Below are 24,707 nucleotides of genomic sequence, written 5' to 3' on the forward strand. Positions count from 1 at the left end.
TTTTTGTCCTTGAAAATGTTTTCCCTGTCCCTGATTCTGTATCTCTGTTTCCACTGCATTGTATTGTCTTTCTTTAAAATATCGTGTGCCTGCATGCTTGTTGAAAGTCACCTTACTTTTTGGATGGAGGAGAAGCCAAAACAAATAAATATTCTCCTTCCCTGTCGTCTTCGGGACAAAATTGAATTTCTATTGTATGACTCATATTCTTGCTGTAGGTTTGTTGCGGAATACTTTATATCTGGTATAAATTTACCCTGGAAATTTCTGGCCAACTGATAATGAGCCAGTCTCCTAGGATGATACAAAGGAAGGAGATGAATTTGTTTGGTATTCTTTATTATTTGCCTTGTAACAGAGCCATGAATTTTTGTAAAGTACTGGAAACACTTATTTGGGTAAGTTATCATCAGTCCTACACCTTGATTATCATTGGCTACTTACCTTTGCTTCCTGGGGTGATCCAGTAAGTTTACAGGATTTCAATTTTCTTAGCCATGACTCACTGTTGTAATCACCCAGAGAACTTTTATAAAACAGCCTCCCTGGCCCATTACCTGACTCGAGCAGGCATTCAGGTCACCCAACCATGGAGACTGCATGGCCATTGAAACTCTTCCCACCTCTGAATTTCTGTGACTAAATGATAGTTGTCATGGCTACTGTAGAACCAGAAAGTTCGGTAGCTTACTTCACCGAATCTGTTTATAATTTCAGATGTTATGAAGTATTCCTTGCCCTGCCATGTAAATCTTCTTACCCATTGAGCTCAGTCAGACCTGGTGTGGTTCTAGATCTCTGAGGCTCCAACGGTATCCCAGGTTTAGTGCTCTCTCTTTTTGAGACCTCCAAAGGGTCCTTGCTCAGATACTGGTTGACAGTGGTTCTCTAATCTGTGGTATCCCTCACTGATCCTTGTGTATTGACACTGTATCACCCTTCCTTTTGGAGAGGTATGCTTACTACTTTCATGAACATCTTCTCCTTAGTGGCAGGACCCCAGCCAGCATTACTTGAGCTTGCATGTTATTTTGCCAGAACTTTAGGAACCTTCATTGTATAGCAATGTCATCTTTGCAGCATTGGATGTGTCAGGGATTTTAAAGTATATTTGGACACTTGACCATATGTTGGGGTGATATTTTCTCAGTACATTTAGAAAACATCATTTTAAAAGTGCAAGCAAAACTGTAGGCACTATAAAATATACGGTCAGACAGAAGGATGGATGGATAAAAAGGACAGTTGGGTGTGTGGATGAATGTGTAAATGAATGGATGGATGGTTGGATAAATAGACAGAAGGATAGAAAAAAGAAGTGTGGTTGGGTGCACTGATTATAAACTCAGTCTCAGAAGCTACACGGGGCCTGAGGGCTTAGGTTTGACTCCTGACTCCGCCTTTTACTATAGGTGTGCGCTTGGGTAAATTACTTAAACTCTCTAAGTGCAGGACTCTCTCCATCTTGTGAAATGGATATTAGCAACACCCATAACCTAGGGATTTTATGAGGATTAAATTAGAAAATGGTGGGTAAAGCAGATTTTTCTGTGCCAAAAACACAGTAAGTGCACAATATATATCAACTATTCTTTATTTACTCCCTCTTATTTCAAAGAGGTTTGGGGTCAGCTTCTAAAATACAAAGGTTTTATGTTGCAAATTGTTGTTTTGCAAATTTCTTATGCACATCTACCTATTGCATTTCACTCCCCTGATGATTTAGATTGAGAAGTTCTTATTTTTAAGGAAGTCTAATTTTTATCAATCTTTTGTTTTGAGTTTGGTACTTTTTGTATGCTATTTTCAAAAATTGCTTACCCCAGGGTCATAAAAATATTCTGTTTTCTTGTAAAAGCTTTACCACTTTACCCTTCACATTTCAGTCTATGATCTATCTGGAATTAATCTCTATATATGATGTGAAGTAGGAGTTGAGATTCATTTTTTTTCCACATGGAGGACCCATGGACCAAGTGCTTTATTGAAAGGACCACCTTTCCCCCACTGCTTTCAGCAGCAACTTTGTCATATATGTAGATCTGGTTCTCTAATCTCTTTCATTGTTCTTTTAGTCTTTCTTTGTACCAAAACCACACTGTTTTAAGGACATGTATCCAGAATATACAAAGAACTCACAGAAAAAGACAAACAGCAAAATAATAATGGCCCTTCCAATTCTTTGCTTATCACCACTGATTTAACACAGATTTACTGAGGGCCTGTGATGCACCAGTCTGAGAGAACAAAACTTGTTGTCAATGAAGTTAAACTCTTTACCTAGGCATTTTTCACTTTCCTCCTTAATATTATGTGACCAGTCAGGTGACTGGCCAAGGACTTGAAAGTTCAGGAGCTAAATAACGCTAGAAACACAGGCAATGGTATCTAACATGTGGAGGCCAGAAGACAGAATGGCAGGTGAAGAGAATGATCCACCCGAGATGGCAGGTCTCACTTCTATTATGAAGTGGAAATGTCCAACTGGCATGTACTCTGGTTCTTATATGCAGAAACCAAATATTAAAGACATTTCAAAAAACTATAGCTCTTCTCTTCTTCTGGGAAGAAGAGACCACCAGCCAAAACAAACTAGGAAAATGGATGAAAGTCAAAGTGACAAATGGCTCACAGTTGACTCTTGATCTTAACAAAGTGCCAGGAATTACGGTTCAAGTGTAACATTCTCTTCTACTGTAAACATTCCAGGCACACAAGAGATATCTTTATTTCAGTATTGCGATGGTGAAACTTACAATCCATTGTAGAAAGTCTCAAATACCAGAGAGATTATGTGATCATGTTTAAATTTAGGTTGACAAGTAGTTCGATTAATCATGTTGCCAGAAGATGAAAGCCTTAAGTACCAAATTTATGGGAAGAGAAGAATTAGAGTGCTTGGGTTTATTGGTCTCAGTGTTAAAAAGAGTGGTTGATATTATTCTTCAAAACATCCCAGTTCAGAGCTAAAATGTGCCTGTAATTATGTTGTGAACTTTTTAGTAAGTTTAACAAGAAAACTTGACTTTAATCACAGGACTGAAGTTTATAAAAACCAAGTTTCTCTGAAATTTGGCAAGCTCTTCAAATAGAATCTTATGACCTTGAGAAATCTTATGACCTTGAGAAGGTTTTCTCTCTTCCTGAGTGGAGAGTCTCCTCTTTCTTCCTTTTCAGTTTTGGATATGAACCCCAAGGCCTTGGGTGGCATTGAATTTTTTGAGATGTGCAAAATCAAGCCAACTTCAAAACTCAGGTGTCTCTTGAGCAGAGTTGGATGTGGTAGTGTGGTCTCTGGGCCTTTTATACAGTCTATTCTGCCATAATTGTTCTGATTTCAACCTAAACTCAAGTCACTCTTCATTCATTTGTGTTTTTCTTGGCACAGATACTATGGAGGCTGCCTGGCATAATGGAAATCTGTGCTGAATTCCAACCTTACCTGGGTGAGCTGTAGAGAGTTTCTCCTTGCTTGGAGCCCGTCTCATTGCCCTCATCCTTGTGCAGTGGGGAGCCCAAAGTCATATTCCCACTTAGATGAGCAAAAAATGTGAAAATGTTTTGTAAACCATAAAGTATAGAAACTCGTGAAATTTCTATTTTGTGGTAAAAAATAGTTGAATGTTGGCTATTTTATTATGGTTTTCTTCAATAAGATGGTTTCATGAGAATATATGAATCCACTGGCTGTACCTATCTACATTTAAATACCTCTATTTGTTCATTCACCACATGCATTTATTAAATGCTAGCTAAGTAGGAAGCATGTATAAGCACCATGTTAAGCATCAGGCATAGTATAGATAGAACATAAAGCAGGGTCCGAAGAAGAAGGTGTTCCTTCCTGTCAAATAACACATAAGTCCATGAATCTGCATGTGTTCTTTTAACAGAAATAGCTCCAAAACTAGTGACATTGGTGCATATACTAACACTCGTGTTTGAATGTAATGGAAACAACTTGAGTGGAATTCAGCACCCACCCACACCTGGAAAGGTAGTTATCACATGGTTCCAGGGATGCTCAGGAGAATGAAGGGGAATATTGTCACACATTGGAAGTGGACAGAAGCCAAAAGATGTAAAGCTGCCAGGAGCCCAAGCCATGGTCTTTCCATCTCCTGGGTCTCTTTCTCTCTGTTTCTGGTTTGTTTTGTTTTGTTTTTTTGTTTGCTTGTTGTGTTTTCCTGCCACACAAAGACACCCAATTACAATTCCCAAGAGGATAACTCTGCTGGGATCAGGTGCTCCCCTTTTAGTCTGAGCTAACTGCTGCCCAGATGTTTGGTGGATTTGCCCTCATTTCCACGTACTCACCTGCACCCTCACGCAACACTTTTGGTAGTTTTGAGTTGACTGACTGGTTGATTGCTATAGCTTTGGCTTGAATGAACATCACACCTAATATACTATTGTACACTTGCTTTTTCCACTTAACAATTAATGTTAGCTCATTCCATTGCAGTGCATATGGGCTTACATCATTCTTTTTAATAGCTGCATAGTATTCTATAAGGAGTGTTCCATAGTCTCTTTAGCTGTACCCTAGTTGATGACTATCTACGTTGTTTCCAGTTTTTCATATTATATGCATAGCTACATTTGTGCCACCCCCACCTGCCATAAATCTTTGTTTAAATTTGTAAGTATTTCTAGAGTATAAAAATCTCAAGGTGAAAATGCTGTATCAAAGGGTATGTGCATTTTACGTTTTAATAGATACTACCAAATTGCTTCCCAAAAGGGCTTTCAGCCATTAACACTTTAAACAATAGACCATGAATGACAGTGTTTCTTATTCTCTTGCTAATGCTCTATAATAATAATCCTGCTAATTTCCCCCAATCTGATGGGATAATATGTGTTTATTGTTTTTATTTGCATATCTGATTATTGTTTTCTGTGAAAACTGGGGAAGTTGAACACATTTATCCATGATGCATATACTATACGTATAAATATACTTCTCTTTATTTGGATTTCTCCAATAAATTATGTTTCCTTTTCTTAGTAACTATTTGTCTTTTTATCATTGAACTGATGAAGATTTGTATATGTTAAAGGACATGGCCCTTTATTAAAAATATCTGTTTTCCTTTTTATTTTGTTTTGGTATTTGCAAAATAAAGCAAAAGATTTTCTAGCCTGGAGTAGTTTGTTACATGATTCTTTTTATTTCTGTTTTTGCAGATTATCTGCATATTGCTTAGGTTTGGTTTCTTTTTATGAAGAATGTCAGGACCCCTGAACTCCACTGTCTTATCACTGTTTTGTTCATCTTATGGCATAGGAAACTGATTTGTGTCCCTTCCTGTTGGTTTTGGTTATTCTGTAGACCTCTTTTCTCACAGCTCTCTGAGGGTCAGAAACGTCTGCCTGGGGCCCAAGCACTGAACAGGTTTTTTGACTGGGCCAAGCTAGTTGGTTCCTTGGATGTCCTTTGAATTGAATTGTTACTATGGACTGTGGGAACTTCTCTTGCAACTTTCAGAGTAGAGACAGTACTCTCTTTGGGATCTCGCCCATCATTTTGTAGCTTTGCTTTGGTGAGCCCAGCTCTCGGTTTGCCATCTGTTTTCCTCAGAGTCCTGGACTCACAGTTGGAATTCCTGTCCCTGGGGTTGGTAGTACCTCTGAGCTGTAGGCCCTCATGGGGATTTTCAGTAAGTGCCACTTCCTGCAAGACAGTGGAATTTTTTCATTTATGAAATTTTTATTATAAAATCAGAACAGGAAACAGCTGAGTTGAAATGATTTTTTAAAATCCTAACCTAAAAACAATCCATTCAACACTTAAAAAATTAAAATAAGGGGCGGGCCATGGTGGCTCAGCAGGCAGAGTTCTTGCCTGCCATGCCAGACACCTGGGTTCAATTCCTGGTGCCTGCTCATGCAAAAAAAAACAAGAAGTTATGGGGAAATATTTTCTCATTTATAATTAATTAGACGCTCCACTCCACCATTCTAGTCCTTTCAACAGAACTCCAAAGCGAAGCCACCTGTCATCCATCTCCTTGCGTTCTCTTGACACCGGAGGAGGATGTGTGCCAGCCGCATCTAACATGGTGAGCATGTTCATGGGCTCTGCAGTAGGAGCCTAGCATGGGACTGCTGCCTCCTTGTTTTGTAAGATTATTTTTATTTTGTTGATATGACGTGGGGGAAGAGAGAAGGGAGGTATACCTGGGAGGCAAGGAGGGAAGAGATTAGTTACTTTCTGTGGCCTTTCCTTCTTTAGCTCAACTGTTAAATATAGATTTTGAAAGAAGTCAGGTCATCTGATCTGGAGGCCTGAATATCACTGAGCTGTTTGTTTCCATTACAGACTGGAAATACTGCTGAAGGCTGTATGGTATTTGAAGATCAGAAGCAGCTGTGAGTGGCAGCTCTAACTCCATTCACTTTAGAAAGACATTTTGATGTAAGAGAAAACCTGCTGACTTTACTGGAGAGCACATCAAGTTTTCATTTCTAGAATAGAGAATATTCCTGATTACTCTTTTAAAATGTTGCATAATATTAAAGTATTTAATGAAGAACGTTTTTGAAAGGTCAAACTGGAACATGATGGAAAGGACATGGAATTAGGTTTTCTAAGTAGGTGCTTAAATAGTACTGGAGAACAATAAAATTCTGAAGGCTCTGATTTGTGTTCATAAATAACACATTTATGGATTTACCAAACTGATGGGGAGTAGCTCTGCCATGGAACCCTAGTGAGCTTGCATGGGTCCATATAGACCACAGGGCACAGTGTGACTTGAAGATAATCTGAGTTTGGGTGGGATGCCTTGGAATCTCCTTGGAACACAAAAGGGTGGGAGACTTGGAGGACCTTGAGACCATTTCTCACTTGCCTCTCTGTCCTCCTGAGTGTCTATCATGAGAGTTTCCCACTCTCCCAGGGCTTGATGAGCTGTGGGGGCATCTTGCCTCACCTCCTCAGGGTATAGCTGCAGCCTAGTACCTCAGCAGTGGGGTGTCCTGCATCTCACATAGAAATCATCTGCCCCTTTTGGTTTAGGGTCAGACTTCTTGGTGTGTGGAGTAAGGACTTGGGGGAAGCTGGTATCTTTGTCTACTCTTCCTTTTTCTGTTAAGATAAGTAAAAAAACTACTGGAATCTGAAAGCAGCTTGTTGTATCTTTACATCCTTAATGTCATACGTAGTAGTTTAGAACTGTGTGTACCCCAGAAAAAAATGTACATAAATTTAAAAAACATCTTAAATTTGATCTATTCCTGTGTGTATGAACCCATTGTAGAAAGAACCATTTGATGAGGTGGCTTAAGTTAAGGTGTGGCCCACTTCTATCTGAAAAGTCTCAATCCTATACTGGAGTTCTTTATGAGCAGATTGAAATTCAGACAAAGAAAGGCACAAATGGAGCACCCAGAAGCTGAATGGAACCTGAAAGAGGAGGGAACGAGCAGGTGATGCTGCCATGTTCCTTGCCATGTGACAAGCTAAGGACCAAGGATCTCTGGCAGCTACCCCCAGAATACCACATTCTTTGGGGAGTCTTTGAGGAGAGAGCGTCACCTTGATGATACCTTAATTTGGATTTTCTTTTAGCCTCAAGATCGTGAGTGAATAAATTCCTATCGCTTAAGTTGACTCATTTCATGGTATTTGCTTGAGCAGCATAGGAAGCTAAAACATCATTGTCTCTCAAGAGGAAAATCATGCTGTGGGCTCTTTTTCATTCTCTGAATTTAAATTTTCCCCTTAGTGTAGAGATGTCTCATTCACACTTTCATTTGGCCCACCATGTACCTAAAGACAAGATTGTGGTGTTAAAAATCCGTTTTCTGGGAAAGTTTGGAGCCAGTTTTCAGCTGGAAAGCGTGGTCTTGATTATCCAAAGGGACCTACTGCCGACTCTGGGTCCAGGCTTTGTTCAAATCTCCTCTGCTCCAGGCTTTCAGTGCAGAGTCAGGGACAGTAAGACCCTAAAAGAAAAGAACTTTCTTTTGAGGGTCCTAGGAAAGAACATGGCTTCAGCTATTGCTTAACTTCTTTCCTTAAGGTTTTGTTTCTAAATTATTGAGGGGAGTTTCCCAAGAAAGACCCCTGAAGCATAAGGTACTGTCTTGCTGTAGGTTCCTCAGAAGCAGGCTCTGGAGCAAGAATTTGAGGGAATGTCATTCAGAGCAAATAGTTGTTCTAAAAGCAGTCCCAGGGAGCGCACTTATGGGGGTGGCGAGAGGAATGGGGCAGTGGACGAGCTGATACAGAGGTGCTGATGAATAGTTTACTGCTGCAGGCAACTTGGGCTCTATTCCTTTGGAGAACTCTAGGAGATCAAGCAGAACATACCACAAAATTACCTGTACACTCCCTCCAGGATTGAAGAAGCCTAAATGATTATTTATTTATCTGCCACATCCAATCTATCATTGCTGAAGGTCAGCACTTGAGGTATTAGCCCCTTGGCACTTCTACCTTGTTCCTGTGGGCTGAGAGAAAGCCTTTTGGTGGAGGCAGCAGGTCCTTGAAGCAAGAATGACAGTGGTGAGGGACCTGGAGACATGGGCAAGCCATCGTTCCCACCTCAAGGTATTGCCACTTCCTATCTCCTAGAAGTGTTTTTCTTTCTCTCTTGAAGCCAGTCTGAAGTGAAGCTGGGTAAGCTGGAAACCCCTAAACACCAGACGTCCAGGATGTGTTGCAGTCTGGAGAAGATGCTGGTTTAAAATGTCCTACATGGTTTCTCAGAATTATGACTTGTCAAGAACAACTCTAAATATAGTCTTTCATTTCAAAGTGTGTCCGGTTTCCTATGAATGGTTTATTGGAACAATATGTGTGGGGAAAGAACATTTTGAGAGCTGCACAGAGACATAAAATTGGTCTGCAAAGAGATGTCGTCTCCATCTCAGAGAGCTATCTTAATGGAGTGTCACAACTGTTATCTTCAGACCATTTATAAATCTGCCTGCAGTTCTGAAGCACTTCTAGGCACCACTTAAAATAATCCTGCCTGCATGTGATTTGTGGAAGGGACGGAGTGAGATGCCCACCCAATTAATCATTTTGTAACTGGTGCTTTTATATGCCTCATTGAGGCAGTTCAGTGGTTTTCTTAGATCTGAGGCCCTGGAAAGGAAACATAAAATACTCAAAATGTATTGTGCTGCTCCGTGGACCCTTGGAGGTCCATTTGCCTTTATGACAAACACCAGTAATTCCTTCCATGTGTATGTGATTCATGGCTTGCTGAGCACTTTTAAGCACCATTTCCATTTGATCCTCACAAAGGATAAAAGATGCAAATTATTTTATTGCTCTTTTCCATAGGATACCACAAGGCTCAGAACGGTGATCTGACCTGCTTGTTTGACCAGGGAGAAGAAACTGAGCCCAAACCATCTCTTGCTCGTTGACACCCAGATACTGTCTGGCATGTAATCAGAGCCAAGCAAGTGTCTGGATGACTATTGGATTGATTATTGTTCAGTCTAGGCTTTTGTGCCATAGGAAAATCATGGTTGGAGTTAGCAGATAAAATGTGACAAGCGGCATAAGATTCCATTTGAAAGTTCATCATATACCCTGCAGGGTTTTTATCCTCATCCTTTAGGACAGCTTAGGAAAAATTTCTGGCAAACATCGAGCAGAAATAGATCAAAATGTTCTGAATAACAAGCCCAATATGTGTGACATTTAAACGTCCACAAGCACTTTCCCATTCACAAATCTCACAAATCTCACTTGTTTGTTGAAGGAGCGGGGTTATATTCAAATGATTTGTTCTTAGTTGAACAAATTAGTCCCTGTATTAGATTTTCAGGCTGCTATGACAAATATCAACAATGGTTTGGCTTAAACAATAAACATTTATTGGATCATGGTTTGGGAGTTGGAAAAGTCCAAAGCCAAGGCATTAGAAAGGCAATACCTTCTCCCCAAAGTTTGTAACATTCTGGTGCTACCTGCCTGTGATCCTTGGGGATCCATTGGTTCATATCCTTGCCTCGTGTCACCTGGCGATGTCCTCTCCTTTCTCCTCTGGGTTCTTTGACTTCTGGCTTCCATGGCTTTCTCTGTCTGAATTTCTTCTGCTTACAAAGGACTCCAGTAATATGAATTAAGACCCAAAGTCTTTCTGTGGGTCCACACCTTAACTAAAACTTAAACTTCGAGAGGTTCCATTTACAATGGATTCACACCCACAAGAATGAGGATCAAGATTAAGAACATGTCTAAATTGGGGCACATAATTCAGTCTACCACAGGGCCTTATTCCAGGACTATTCAACAGGTGTGAGGTAGAGAGCCAGAGTTTAAATCTGGCTACCTGATTTAGCTCTAAGGCCATTCCTTTGTTTCAAAATTTTGTGCAAATCCCACTCCATCTGGGACTGGCCAGACAGCCCCCTGAACTTTGTAGAATTCAGGCTAGGACTTGCACTCACACCAGCTCTCCCTTCTGCTTGGCCTGCCTTGGCTTTTGGCATCCTTGGCCTCTATGCTGTGGCATATCCTTGGTTCATATCTCTTCCTGCAGGTGTGTGACCAACACTTGACTGATTACCACCAGGCTGGATTAGCAAGTTCATTTTCCAGCCCATATAATCCTAAAGAACACAAGGAAATTTTGCAGTACTCTTAAAGAGAGCTCTCACCCTCATGGTTCAGGGGCCAGCTGGATTATCAACACCTGGGAAATCACTGTTTTGTCACCAGTTCTTTGCTTTGGAGCTGCTTCATCTCTGTCACCATCTCTCTAAAAGTGTACTTGCTTCATGATAGTGCAAGCAGGGAGAAAAAAACAAAGGTCTGGGCATTAATGGCTCCAGGAGGGCACAACTCACTTTCCTGTTTAAATCAAATCTGCTATACAGTTTGTATTTCATGAAGCATAATTGTTGAGCATGAGATTCAGTCTTAGCAACTTACTGTTCCCTAGATGTCAGGTCAATTTATGTTCAGATAGGCTAAGTATCCATTCATTGTGTTGAGATGACTTTTTTTAAACAAATATTTTGGAATCATTTTACATTACCACAAAGTTACACAAAATATAGCACAAAGTTTCTCGTACGTACATAGCCCAGATTCACCAAATTTTAATACCTTAACATATTTGCTTTATTCTCCTCTCTTAGGTATGTATAAGCTTAACACAACCACAACATTAATATATACTCTTTTTTTTTTCAATTAATGAAATGCAGCACTTTGGTGGGGAGAAAGAATCAAGAATGAACTAGATAGGTAGCTCTCAAACATTGGTGTGTTCCAGAAGCTCCCAGAGGGTTGTTAATACCAGATTGCAGGGCCCCCCTCAGGGAAGATCTAGGCAGCTAGGGAACCTGTCTTTCTAGGAAGTTCCCATGTGACGCTTTTCCTACACCTACTGTGAGAACAGCTGGAGCCAATCCACATCCCGGGAATGCCTCAAAGCCTCAACTTTCCCACTGGGTCCTCCTTCCAGGTACTCGGCATCCAAGGCTTTGTTAGAGAGAAGCCGGTCCCTACAAATGCAAATCCACAAAAAATTCGAATATCATGCATAGGTTAAGGAGTGGAATTAACATCAAATGTTATGTGTCCACAGCATCGTTACAAAACAACTTCTCAAAATATTATGGGATCATCTAAAATAAGGTATGAAGTCCCCCTTCTTTTTCCATCCTTCCCCCCCAAAAATAGACGAATGGAGGAAAGGAAAGGTGGGGTACAGGAAGGAATGATGGTGGATGGCGGGATCTTTTTCAAGTCTAAAGTTTGTGTTTCTAGAAACATCTGACCAAATAACATCTATTGTAACCAAAATGAAAAGTAAAGAAACTGACCTATCTCAGATATCACGTACCTCATGCCAAGCCACAGTGAGATGAATTTTAACTTTCCAATTTTGCAAAATGCCAAAAATGCTATTTGGATTAATTTTTATTTGAGAGTTGGCTAAGACCGACCACATTCTCTCATGCCTCAGGATAAACATCGTAGAGTTGTCATATAACTCTCTATTCCCCAAATTAGGTTAAATTTGCCTTTTGGGAGAGGAGGGGTATATTTTTGCAGATTACTCCCAAATATGTTCACACACAAGCAGTTCAACTTCTTTCTTTTCCATATCCAATGTCAATTTAACTAAATTCCTAAATTTTTGTATCATATTAATATTCTTCAGTTACATATAAAATTAAATTAGTGTTTCTTTATGGAACTTTTAATAGGATATGTAGGTTAAAGAAAAGAATATTTAAAATGACATTTGAATACTACATAAGAAACGAAAGAAAATCAAGTTTTCAAAACACAGCCCCGTACTTCAATTAAAGTGCATCTGTAATGTTTTCCCCTAATAAAATATGTTCCCATTAAATATAAGTAAATCTTATTTTCTGCAATAGATTGACCCTCAAAAATTGTGTGTACAGAATATCTGTAAAGTTGATTACCGTCATTTGAAATAAAATATTATTATTAATCTTTTATTAAAACCAAAGCAAAATCTAGAAAAAATCACTCTAACTGCTCAACCCTGAATTCATCTGATCTTGTGTCTGGGTTTCCTAGGAATGCCGGAACTCGGTACCAGGGAAAATGGGCTGTCTCACAGTTCTGGGGGCTTGAAAGTCCAATACCTACAGGGAAAATCCTTCCTGGCCTCTTCCCAGCTTGTGGCGGTTTCCTGGCAATCTTGGGGCTTCAGTCTCTGCCTCAGATGGCACATGGCCTCCTGCTCTGTCTTCTAGAGCGAATTCTTCTTCCTGAACATGAATCCTTTTGGATTAGGGCCCACCCTAATCCAGTTTGTCATTTTAACTAATCACAACTTCAAAAGACCCTTTTTCCAAATAAGGTCACATTCACAGAGCCGGGAGTTAGGACTTGAATACATCCTTTTGGGGACACGTTTTAACCCATCACATCCTGATATTATTTCCTGAATTGAAAGGTGTTTAAATTCTTAGTTGATCAGTTCAAACTAGACTGAAGTCAAGTGTTTTCACACTGTTTACCAGAATAATGCAACTATAATCACTTCTTCAAGTCTGATTTTGTTCAGGGACCTGCTCCTTTCTTCTGTGGCTCCATCCCCAGCTCAAGGGGAAATGTGGTTAATCCCAGCAGGTGATGGCAATCTAGGTGGGCATGTGACCCAACCCTGCCTGATATGTCGTGAAGACACAACCCCTGGGGCTCCTCAAAGGTTTTCCTGAGTTTAAGAAGGAGCTGTCTGAAAGTGTGGTCCATTTCTGAAGCTGAAGACTGGAGCTAAATGAGCCTTTGGATCAAATGATGGGAACCAGCTTGGGACAAATGCAGCCACAGAAAATGGCACAGCAGATAGATGGGAAAAATTTGGGTCTCTGAGAACATAACTCACAGATGAATCAATTGGCCTGAACTCTTGCCATATCCTTAACTTCCTTTTATTAGAGAGGATAAATTACCTTATCATTTGTATGAGTTGAGAAGAGTTTTCTTTTGCCTAAATGAAGATATCTTAACAGACACAAGCAAAATTTGTGAACCAGAGATTTCATGAAGCCAATATTTCATCTGTTTCCTATTCACTTTCATTATTCATCTTTTAAATAAGCTCTGTGTTGAGTCCTTTGTTAAGGAAAGAAGTTCTGTTATATTATTAAAAATTGTCCTTCAGCTATCAGTTTTCCCCATTTGAAAGATATTTATATATTAGGTGTTACTAAATTACATAAAATATATATTTGCTTGATTAGCTATACAACATGGGTCACATTTCTTTGCAATTTATCTCATTTTTCTTTTAACATTCTTTGAAGTGTCAAGTGAAACAAAGTAAGTCGTGGTATTTTATTCCTGCATATAACTGGAATTTTGGTGGTAATTGAGGTCTAGTATGCTACAAGTTTTATTAAAATTTTTGACAGAATCATGCTATTACACTGTCTGAAAATATCCTGACTTTGAACCCAAGAATCAACTTATTCTTAAATCAGAAATATGTGCCCTTGTAATTCCTTCAGCCCACTGGGTCCCCTCTCTCACTGTTTATATGGTGCAAGAACAGATTTCTTTACCTCTAGGTGTTTCCTCATCTTTCCCATCATATCAGCCCTTATTTTAAATGAGCACAGATGATCTTCCTGCAGGAATATGGAAAAAGGCAATCTGAGGGGTGTATTTGGGGGGGGGGGATTGTCACAGTTTTCAAGTCTTTTGTTTCATTGTCAGGCTATACACCCCACATTTTGTTCAGTTTGGTTTTTACTTAGAAGCTATGTCAAGGCAGGATCAGGGGAGAAAACTTACCTTATCTCATATTCAACCTGGATTATGTGAACAATTTACATATGGCAATGGGTGATAACCTGTTAGGGTAGTTCTATTTCCTAAAGGTGGCAGATTGGGATGGGAAAGGTTCTGACCATTCTTTGTCTCCTCTTACCTTCCCTCCTTTCAAAATGTAATATAAATGCAACTCAGCCAAAGGGATGGGAAATAAGAATATGTCCTGTATAAAGCCCTGAATTCACAACTGAGATGTGACCCATAGCTCATCTTACCTACTCTCACAAATACCCCCAGAGTGATTGGACTGGCTTATAAATAAGTCAACATAAAATACAAATATGGTATTTTGACTTTGCCTTGTAGGATGTACCCTGCGAAAGCTTGAAGGTAGATTTCTTTCACAGCAGTGCATTTTTCCTATAAATAGTAGATAAAACTCATTTTCATGGAAATGGGGAAAATTGGTTTGTTATCTACCATTGGGCAAAGACCAGCAGAAGATAATAAAGAGAATATGGGCACACTTGTATTCATATACGTATGCATTTACAAGTTGATTTTCCAGATGAAAACATGCTTTAAGAAGTCTTCTAAGTTAGTCTGCATCATTTTGAAGTCTCAGTTAATTTGCAGAGACTACTCGATTATGGGATGGCTATGAGCAAGTGGAGGATCCTCTCAAGGAGACCAGGAAACCGTTCTAAATGTTATGATTCTCAGTTTTGCTTTATTGGGTTTTTAAAATTTTTTAAGTGAGCATGATGAGGTTAGAGTTGTGAAAAGCTGGGTTAAATATTTTTACTGCAAAGTCCATTAGGGTTCCATCCTATGAAATAACACAAAATTTTCACTCTTTTAAAGCAATAGCATATAAACTAGAATGAAAGATGGAAATTACAAATATATGCCTAATATTCTTTGTGAATGTCTTTCATTTGACAAAAATTATTTTAAAAACCAGGCTGAAAAATAAAAGCCTCGAAAATAGTTTTAATTATCCTAAAGAAAAAAGTAATTTGAGCCCTCTCCCCATACCCAGGGCTTCAGTTGTTACTATCAAAGAAATTGTCAACTGAGAAGATCATGGTTATAACATCAATGCTTACTTGAATTTGATCAATTATACTAAATGACAATTAATAAATCAATATCAGGCAGGAGAAGAATGAAACAGAGAGGCTGGGTAGGTGGGCAAATTAAAAATAATAATGGCACTCTTTGAGAGCTTAGTACATGACAAGTTCTGTATTATATGTTGGTCTGAGCCAACTGGGGTAATTGGCCCTGGCCCTACCCCTTTCACCACCATGATCGAATAAGTTCATTGCTGTCAATCGGCATGCACCTTCCTTCTCCCAGAGGATGGCTCAAGAATGAGTATGGACCCCACTTAGAGTCAGCCAGACATGAAGGGACATTTACCAGGGTCTTCTCTGAAGTTGTCCCCAAGTCGCACAGCTGGTAGGTGGAGAAGCCAAGATCTGTCCTGGATCTGGCTCTGGAGCCCGCATTACCAGCTGCTAGAATGCAGATAAGGGAAGGGAGAAATATGGGACGAGAAAGAGGTATGAGCTAGCTTAGTAGAACTGGATAAGTACACAAATAGCTTTACTAAGCCCATCCTTGGCTTTACCAAGCAATTATTTCATGCCACAACTTAGCCCCTAAATTATGTTTGGAGAAAATAATCGTAAGTGTGGTTTATCAATGCCAATCATAGATCCTGGATTTTTCAGAGAAGATCTGATTCATTCTCATTGTTTCTCCATATGGTTGGAATCTTATTGTTACTGTGAAAATATTACTTTCACATGTACAAGTTAAGAGGTTTTCTCCATAAGTGACAGGAAATCCCATGTAAACCAGTTTGAACAAGACAAGGCATGTTAATGGCTCCCACATCTGAATGACCCAGAGAGCAGGAGGCCCTTCCATCTTGGTTTAATTTGGTGAGTGGCTCAATGACATCATTGTGAAGAGTTTCAGGCCACTGTGAATTTGAAGGAATAGTCCATACAAGACCGTCCTCACTTCTAACACCAACTACAAGTTTAGAAGATTCCCAAATCCATGCTCAAGTTTGATAATTTTCTAGAAGGACTCACAGAGCTCACTGAAAGCTGTTATACTCACAGTTATGGTTTATTACAGAAAACAAATACAGATTAAGATCAGTCAAGGGAAGAGTCACATAGAACGGAGTCTGGGGAAGTACCCAACTGTGGGCCTCCTTTTCCCTCTCCTCATGAAATCAGGGCAGTGTTACTTCCTCAGCTTCCATGTATGACAATATGCATGTAGTGTTGCTAATCAAGCCCAGCCAAGCTTCAGTGTTCAGAGTTTTTAGGGGCTCCGTTATGTTGACATGATTGATTGATGGACTGATAGCCTACATGATTAATCCTAATTTTCATGCTGACTGATATGGCTTGACCCAAAGCCCCATGCTAAATCGTATTGTTGGTCTTTCTGTGATGGCCAGTCTCTGCACTAAAAAGTGGTTATACCTCACTCTAAACCATTTGGTTAGACATCCAGCATGACCCAAGGCCCTAAGAAAACAAAGACACGCCTTTCATATAGTATCCCAAGGGCCCAGAGATTATCTTCCAGAAACCGAAGGAAAAGGCCAGTCCTTCTCCTCAGACAAGGCCAAATTCTTTACTACATAGTCATCTAACTTCCCTTTCTGCTTCCTTCTGTCCTTCCAGTCACATCCCAGGCCTACAAGATTCCTTCATGGTGTGACATAGCAGTTCAGAGTTTCCCACTAACATACCTTACCATCCAAAAGCAAGAGTGATTCTGCAAGGACCCAGCTTTCATGTGGCATTGGCTCACACTGGGCCACACGTCCATTCCTGAATCAAGACTTACAGGGGAGCTGTTTGAGTCTGCCAAAACTGCCAGAATGTAATACCAGAGATGGATTGGCTTTTAATAAGGTGACTTGTTTAGTTAAAAATTTATATTCTTCATGGGTGGTGCAACAGTGGCTCAGTGGCAGAATTCTTGCCTGCCATGACAGGGACCTGGGTTCAATTCCCGAAGCCTGCCTATGCCAAAAACAAAAACAAAAACATATATATGTTTTTTTTATTATATTTTATTATATATAATTCTTCAGAGGAAAGGCAGCGAGCTTTCATCTGAGTCTTGCTGTTACATGGGAATGCACACAGGGACGTCTGCTGACCTTCCCTCCTAGCTTCTTTGTTCCAGTGGCTTTCCTCAGAGTGGTTCCTTTCTGCATCTCCAAATGTCTGGACTAAGCTGCAAGTGCTGAGATAAGGTATGCTGAACTGCTTGGGCTGTGCTGTGTTGAGCTCTCTCTTTTAAGCCTCCAGCTAATTAAATTAAACATCACTCATAGCATAAAGCACTCATTCCCCTCAGCCAACTGCAGATTTAAGCAGTCATAGATGAGTTTCCATGCTAATGATTCAAGTCCATGGCAACAGAACTATGAGGCATCATCACCTGGCCAAGTTGACACCTGAACCTAACTACCACAGGTGCCATCATGGTGAGAGAAGGTGGGATGGTTGTTTTCACTGACTGACACCAGTCAGGCTGCCATCCCCAAACTGCTCCTCAATGGAAGAGGGGTGGAATGGAATCTGAGGGAGTGGCAGAAAGTGACTTCACCTCTGGATATATCCAGATCTGTCATACCAGGCCATCCCTTGTAGCAGAGCTTATTATACATTTTCTTTGTAATTTTTAAGATAACATTCACTTTTAAATCACCCATTCAGAGACACCAGCTGTATTTATGAATCTGAGTGCAGCTTTGCTTGAGCCCACCTATGCAGAGAGCCCTAGACCTTTGCTCCATCTCTTGATCCTTCCTTGGCTCAGAGATTCCATGGGATTGCAAAGGACGAATGCACAAATCTACTTGTGTACTTCTCATGCTTTGGTGCATGAACACAACAAGGAAATGTGAGAAAACACAGAAAACACGCTAGAATCATGTTGAACTATAAGAACAGAAAGGAGCCATGAAGACAAGAAGTGGGGGACTCCATGGGAAATAAACACATGATCCAAATAATTTTGGGTTGCTGCTCTGTCTTCAAGGTCCTTGTGGATAAGTGTGGCTAATGGTCACTTCATACCACGAGGCTGGGTGGGTGCCTGGAGTGCCAGCCTGTGTTTAGCTACCTTGATGCTATTACTGGAGCCCTCCACCTGGACCTGACTGCCCCGTTGCTACACAGATGAGGTACGCTTGCTGGCTGATGGACCCCGGGGTCCATTCAGGACCAGCTGAATGGATTCTTCACCAGAACTTGCCTGAAGCTCACAGCCAGTCTGTCTGAATCACCACCATCGAAAGGCAATATATATATATATATATATAATATATGTATGTTTCTTATTTTGCTCCCAAAGTAAGTTTAATTTCAAATTTTGAAAGTAACACATATTCATTATAAAATGCCTAAAAAATACAAAATGTAAATTAAAAACCCATCACAAGGAGAAAAAAATTCTACCAAACTTTGGGTACCTGTTTTTTCTATTTATATTTTATCAATTTGGTAAACATTAATGCTTGTTTTTTTCTTTTTGAACCAGTCTTTTTTTATACACATTATTTGCAGAGATGAACCCCTTTTATGGGAGCATTTTTGTCTCCTGGTTTTTACTTTTCCGTTAGTCTGCACAATACAAAACTAGAAACATCATCTTCCTGGTCACGTATTATTTTATTGTGTGAATGGACAGTAACTGACTTAGGGCATCTTGTGCTATGTGACCTTTAGGATTTTCAGTTTCCTCTTTATAAGCATTCCCCTATACATGATATGGTTACTGCAGTTCAGATGATTTTCTTAGTGTGATTTTTCCCAAACATGGAATTAATGACCTGAAGGGCATGTGCTTTCCAAACAATTATTCATATGCATGAAAAGGAAGTGCTGTTTCAGCAATCTTGGGCCTGGGGCAAAGCCTTTGGAGAAAATGACTACATTTGAGATAGACCCTCTGGAGGTCTGGGATATTTTCTGTTGTTGATTTTGATCATAAATGTCAAGTCATAAGGTATACTTCCAATTTTTGTAAAATCCTTTGGAAATTGTTGTAACTTGTAATCTATGGTTGGTGCTGTCTCTTTCTGGGGGGTTGGATGGGGTGAAGGTAGGTGCCTGGTGATAGTTCTGAGTTGTAGTGACACCTGTGTTAACATCCTTCACACTCGCCTCCTCTCCATCATCCAGCTTACACATGCTGCACGAGCACACATACACGTTAACACACTCATAATAACACTCCACTCTTCACACACATGTTGACATAACTCACATACTCACATACTCACATGTACCAGAATTACCAGATAACATGCAGGTACAGTATGCCCATTAAATGTGAAATTTATACACATCTAATAATGTCTATGAAATTCACATTTAACTGGGTGTCTATTTTTATTTGCCAAAACTGACATTCCTAATATTCTTACACATATACACACTCACATGCACTTCCCACCCATACACACCCACACATGCTCACATATGCACAGCTCTTTTTTCTTAGCCTTTGACATTCAGTTTGGTTGCTCATTATAAGATAACGGATGCCAGAAATCCTCAAATAGAAAACAAACTATTTGGCAGTAGCTTAATATATACTTTTAAAATAAATGCTTCCATGAAATTGCAAATGAACCCCATATCTTACAGGTGAAAACATTTTGAAGCTTTATAAATCTGATTTCATTGTGTCTGGGCTTCTGGAACTCTGGAAGCATCTCCATTTTCTGAACAGAGAAAGGCACCTCAGCCTCACTGCAGATACCTCAGGCCATTGTGGTCCTTCTCTGTCAAGAAGCTTTCACATGTCCCTGTAAACATTTTCCTCTGCACTTCCTAAGTTCTGGGCATGTTTATATTACAGAAAAGGGTCTCAGCCCATCTGGGATTTGTTTGGAAGGGATTGTCTCTTTTCTTTCTTTATAAAAATAACCCAGTGTCTTTATGTATCTGATCCAGACGCCCAACTCAGCAGGCAGCCTCACCTTTTCCTGGGTGTGTCCCTGAAAGCATGAAACGTGCCGCTTAACTTGTTAACTATTCACGTGCAGTGGACCTTTGTTTGGTGTCTTTTAAAAGGCAAACTGCATTTCTGTCCTTTACACCCAGGGCCCTGAGGATGCCTGGCAAGTTTCAGTGTTTGACTATGTTTGATGAATGAATGTATGAATAAGCAGGAGGTTGGATTCCAGCTTATTTTCTCTATTTATAGTTTGCAATACTCACCATGAAGCAGCGTTCCTGGGGTTCACGATCATTTACTACAAGGCATCTCCTCAAGTAACCACATCCACTATGGCCAGAGTGTTGGAAAACTCTGAAATCTTCTATTTAATTCTGATGATAACTTGAGAAAGATTCTATTTACCTGTCCTTGATATGACGTGCGTAGTGAACCAGGCCAAGAAGCAAAAGGACCTCTTCTCCAAGTACCTGTGTGTAACAGTTTACTTTATTTGCATTCCACAACTCGCTTCAATGAAAGGAGCATGGACTTATATATTTGAATGTGGCCAAACAGGGAAATTTTAAGTTGTATATAGGTTGCTAGAACAAAAGTTTTCAAAACCCAAGGACTGTACAGCATAAACCATGCATTCCTATATAAACCGACTATAGTTAATAGAACAATCATAATAATATTCTTTCAAGAACTATAACAACTGTATCACACCAATGCAAGGCATCAATATTAGGGGGAATATGTGGGAACTCTGTATTTTCTTCATGAATTTTCTATAAACCTTCAACTTCTCTAATAAAAAAGAAGAGAAAAGTGAAGGGAGAAGAGGAGAGGGGAGGGGAGGGGAAGAGAAGGAGGGGAGAGGAGAGAGGAGGAAAATAAAAAGAAAAGAAGCAGAACCAATTATTCAGAGGTGATTATCCACCAGTGACATCTAGGGGCAGCTGAATGGAGATGGGTTAAGTGCAGTGTTAGGGTTTTCTAGATGCTTTTTACACCCACACTGGTGGAGCCCACAAGTACTAACTCCTTCTGAGGCCTCCCTGTTTGCTCCCCTCAATCTGAATGACTGAGCAGCAGCAGCCATGGCCCTGCCAAAAGCAGCTGGCATCACATAGAAGAAATTTTCTCAGGACAGACCTTTTTTCTTCCTCCAAGGAGCACTCAGCACTTTCTAGACACTACATTCTTTGGCCCCCAGAAAAACTGGTGAGATGGGGAGTGCCAAGGAATGCTCTCCACGAATGCTCTCCACACTCCCACAGTGGAAAATCTAGATCTGCCCAAGTTAAATCATTCATGGCTTGGGGCATCATGCACAGAAATCTGTGGCCCGTGCAGCTGCAGGAAGCTGGCGTTTTCGCCCAACGCACATGGCCACAGGCTTTAAAATTACCCTCCTTACGATTTCATGCCTGAATATACTGCTTAAGTTCCAACAAACACACCCGAAGATCTAATAACTTTCTGAAATCCACACTAAGTGGAAATTTGACCCCCCCAGGAAACCTCCTAACACATGCCTCTTTTCTTGTAGAAAAAATCATCGCCGTGATGTCATAGACTTTGTTTCTGTGAAAGACAATTGTTTTATCTTAGGAGGAAGGATGTTGGGAGTAGGGGACTATTTGGCTTTTGTCTTTATCGATGTTATGTTTCCATGTACACACAGAGTAACAACTCATCTGTGGACAGACTTCAGCAGAATCCGACCATGTAAATCATCCATGAATTTGGAAAGATAAGAAATAAAAAGAGGGGCGCTTTCCTGGCAGTGGAGTCTAAACCCCACCCCTTGGGCATGGACCATACTTAGTGCCTTGCTTCCAAAGAGGAGAAAAAGGAAGGGGGGGCTTTGGAGTAGGGAAACCTGGCAGAGACTTTCCAGGGGGAGTGGTTAAGGTCAACGCCTTCGGGGATTATATTATTATTATTATATGTGCTATATTATTATATATATATATGTGTTATATTATTATGTGCCCTTGATATGACATGGTACAAGGGCACTTCATCTTCACATTCTCCCTCCTTAACTGAGACCCTGTCACAGTTCAAAGTCAGCTAAGGAGACAGGATGACTGAATGTAATTTGGTACCTTGCATAGGATCCTGAGACAGATATAAAGTGGGAAAACTAGTGAAATCTGAATAAAAGGTGAATTTAAAATGTTCTGACGTTGACTCCTTAGTTGTGATAAATTCACTTATAATGTAAGCAGAGAGAAATTGGAGAAACTGAATAGCATAAAGAAATTGTCTATACTATGTCACTTCTTTTCTATAAATCTCAAACTATTCTTAAATTTAAAAAAGTTTTTTAAATAGAAAATAATAATAACAGAAGAAGTATCCCATGGCCTGTGAGTCTGAGGCTTGAGAACCACATCAGGTGTATTTTTTAAAAATACTTTGGTATAAAATTAAAACTCTTGAGTATTTACTAGGTTATAGTCAGAAGATTTTGGGGGAAGTTGGAGATAGAATGGTGAGATGTCTTAAGGTAAAAATCATTTTTTCCTAACAAATACAATCAGAAATACTTAGTACCAAAAGAATTTGAAATTCAGCCCCTTGGTTATAATTTGTAACGTAGGTTTAGGTTTTTACAAACCAAGGCTACTGTCTTAGTTTGCCAGGCTGCTGTGACAAACACTATGGATAGATTAGCTTAAACAACCAGAATTTATTATCTCACAGTTTAGGGGACTAGAAATCCAAAAATCAAATTGTCATCAGAATTATGTTTTCTCCGAAGTCTGTCGTGATCTGGTAAAAGCCTGTCAGCAATCCATAACTCAGTCTCTGCCTCTGTCACATAGCCACCTGTCTCCTTCTATTGCCTACCAAATTCTGTTTCTTATAAGGACTCAAGTCATGTTGGATTAAGGCCCACCCTGATTTTAACAGGATCATTGAAGATCCTTTTTACAATTGAGTTCACCTTGACAGGTCTGGGGGTTAGGGTTTGAATATGTCCTTGTAGGAGACACAATTTGATCTGTTGCAGCCACTTATAGTATTTGGAAGAAGGTTTGTTGGGTTTTGCAGAATTCATTCCGAAGATTCAATATGGACCTCTGGTTAAATAACATGGTGGAAGGATCTCAAGCTTTTGTCTTCATTCCCTTCCCAATGATGTTAAAGGGAAAAAAAAGGTATAAAACTATAAGGACAAGGACAAGGAAGAAAGTGTATGCATAGCATGATGTTTTAGAATAGCCAACCCAACAGAACATGTACCAGTCTGGGTTCAATTAGAACAATTAGAAGAGCATAATAAAACATTAAACCAAGTGCAGGTGGAACAGAGTAGCAGCAAAAAGGTGTGTGTTCTGTAGAGCTCAAGATGGCCACAATGTGTCAGAGGCCCCTGATAGCCCAAGAACGGGGAAAATAATGAGGCTGAGAAGAGAAGATGGCGGTGGCCTTCCCTGTCCCAGTTTGACTAGAGCTAACATCTCTTCCCAGCCACCCACCCCCCTTCCCACATAGCAGATAAGTTTATTCTCTGGAGAGGTTAAACTAGGATAGCTTAATAGGCTGGACTCACAGTGGAGCATGAGTTTTAGTTCCAGAGCTGACTATAGAGGAGTTGTTGAAAAGCTTACAGAAAACAGTGGGACCATTTCCCAGTGCCTTTCCCAGGCCCTTTCTCCAGACCTGCACACAAATGATTGGAGCTGTGCATGATCTCCCAAAACCAGGAATTAGAGGATTATTCTGAGAAACCCAGAGATCTGAAGAGGCAGGTGGACAGTGGTTGCCAGAACCTAGGGAAAGCTACAGCTGTTAGAGGGACAACCAGCAAGAGATGCCACCTTTGTTGTAGGAATGCAGCCATTGACAGGTCACAGCCCAGTCAGGATGGTGTGGGGATCTACCCCTCAAACATTCTGTTCTCTTAACTTCATTGGCCAGATCTCACCAGAACTCAGAGCATAAACAGCCCTGGTGGTGTGACTCACACAGGTCAGATTTCAGGGATCAGAATAGGGAGGAAGAGAATGAAATCCAGGAAGTGTTATGAAAAATGGAAAAAGCAGGCAATATAAAGGAAACCTTGGAAATTAAAAATAGATACCCAAGAATACTAAATAGAAAAAGCAGACTATTGAGGAGCAAGACAGAAAAGATAAGAAACTTGCAGATACAATGTAGAAGCCAGGACATGTAAATATTCAGAGCTTCAGAAATGGGGGAAAAAAGCATAAAGGAGAAGACTGTATCACATAAGTTATAGAAAAACTGTCCTTGAGGCAACCTATAGATCAAAAGTGCCCTAGGAAATACCCAAGAAAAGGGATGCAGAGCTCACCTTCATGAAGTTTTACAATTCTAAAGAGAAAGAGATATCCTGAAAGTAGAGAAGGGAAGAGCAGGTAAGGAGTGAGAGAGGAGATAACATTCAAAAGAAATAAAATCAGAAAGCAACACTGGAAGAGTAAAAGCATAAAAA

At 40.0% G+C, this 24,707-nt stretch overlaps 1 long non-coding RNA gene across 1 annotated transcript; it reads left to right on the forward strand.

The window, feature by feature from the left end:
- Positions 1-660: 660 nt before the first annotated feature.
- On the forward strand, positions 661-7,160 carry LOC143644986 (uncharacterized). The gene is made up of 3 exons (XR_013157005.1): positions 661-953; positions 5,969-6,065; positions 6,326-7,160. It is a non-coding gene; the product is annotated as an uncharacterized LOC143644986 (long non-coding RNA).
- The last annotated feature ends 17,547 nt before the right edge of the window (positions 7,161-24,707 follow it).

The sequence above is a fragment of the Tamandua tetradactyla genome, chromosome 1, assembly GCF_023851605.1.
Source record: "Tamandua tetradactyla isolate mTamTet1 chromosome 1, mTamTet1.pri, whole genome shotgun sequence".
In the NCBI taxonomy this organism is placed as follows: domain Eukaryota; kingdom Metazoa; phylum Chordata; class Mammalia; order Pilosa; family Myrmecophagidae; genus Tamandua; species Tamandua tetradactyla.